The following is a 1604-nucleotide window of genomic DNA, read 5'->3' on the forward strand; positions in this document are numbered from 1 at the left end:
GCCCCACTCCACCGCCATAACCAAGCACAAAGAAATGGATTTGGCAGACGCTGTGAAAGGTGGAGTGTAGAGGGAGGGAAGGGAGGAAGTGGAAGGAGGGGTGAATGGGGTTGAGAGGGAAAGGGGAAGGGGAGGAGGCGGAAGCGGGAAAGGCATTGTCAGGAGAGATGGGTAGAGAAGGAAAGGTAGAAGGAGGAAGAAGAGTTATGAAGGAGAGAAAGTTAGAGGAGAATGTGGAAAAGAAAAGGGGAAGAATGAAAAAGATAAGAAGGAAATGGCGTAAGATAGAGGAGTGGGAAAGAGGAGAAAGATTAAAATGAAGAGGAGGAAGAGAAGGTGGAGGAGGAGGAGGAGGAGGAAGAAAAGTTGGCAAAGGAAGTAAGAGAAGGAAAGGAGAAGATTGGAGAGGAAAAAGAGCAGAAAGTGATGGAAGGAGGAAGTAGAAAATAAAGAAGGAAGAGAAGGAAAGGGTAGAAAAAATGAAGGAGAGAGAGAGAGAGAGAGAGAGAGAGAGAGAGAGAGAGAGAGAGAGAGAGAGAGAGAGAGAGAGAGAGAGAGAGAGAGAGAGAGAGAGAGAGAGAGAGAGAGAGAGAGAGAGAGAGAGAGAGAGAGAGAGAGAGAGAGAGAGAGAGAGAGAGAGAGAGAGAGAGAGAGAGAGAGAGAGAGAGAGCATTAAGGACACCAATATTCCCTGGCTAACTACATAACATATCAATACCTGTCATTTACTTCACAGCTAGTTAGGTTGGTGGCTGTCGTGGTGGTGGTGGTGGTAGTGGTGGTGGTGGCGATGGTGGTGGTGGTGATGGTGATGGTGGTGGTGGTTATGGTGATGTTACGCTCGCTATAGTGGTGTTACTTTTCTTATTGTTATTAGAGCTAGTCGAGGTGGTGGTGGTGGTGAGGGTGGTGGTGGTGATGGTGGTGGCGGTGGTTGTGGCGGTGGTGGTACAGGTGTTATTGGCTTTACCTGTGGGAAGAAAGAAAACAATTAGTAATACACATATTCACATATTTACATCAAGAACAAAACCTCATCATTATTTAGGGCAAGTTCCACAGTTTGACAGAGTGGGTTCGTTAACTTCCAAACCAAAGTAATAATACGAACATATCTTGTATAGTGTTCGGTGTTCATGTAGAAGGAGTGGAATATAAGGAAACTCTACATGAAATATCTTTAGAATCTAATTAAACAAAAAAAAAAAAAACGTTATGGAGAATATGTAACAGTTTGGTTTGGGCACTTACGAAGCCTAACTAATACATACTGTTTCAACCTTTGCTTTGTCTTATAAAACATGTTGTGTCACGTTATTGGTTTGTTATATCCATGATCTGTTTCCTGCGTCGCACAAAAAAAGAATAGCGATGAACAGTATATTAATCTTACACAACTACATTAAGCTGATGGATACAGGAAAGCCCCGACATGAAAAAAACAGCAGAAAATGAGGAAAACGAGAAAATATTAAAGCACTGAAAAAATAGAGAGAAAAAAACTAATTCTAGCACTGCATTAAACTGATAGATGCATGCAAGGTACGGCAGGAAAAAAAAACAAGATGAAATGAGGAAAATTATGAAAAATTAAAACATCGCAA

The sequence above is a fragment of the Eriocheir sinensis genome, chromosome 47, assembly GCF_024679095.1.
Source record: "Eriocheir sinensis breed Jianghai 21 chromosome 47, ASM2467909v1, whole genome shotgun sequence".
Classification (NCBI taxonomy): domain Eukaryota; kingdom Metazoa; phylum Arthropoda; class Malacostraca; order Decapoda; family Varunidae; genus Eriocheir; species Eriocheir sinensis.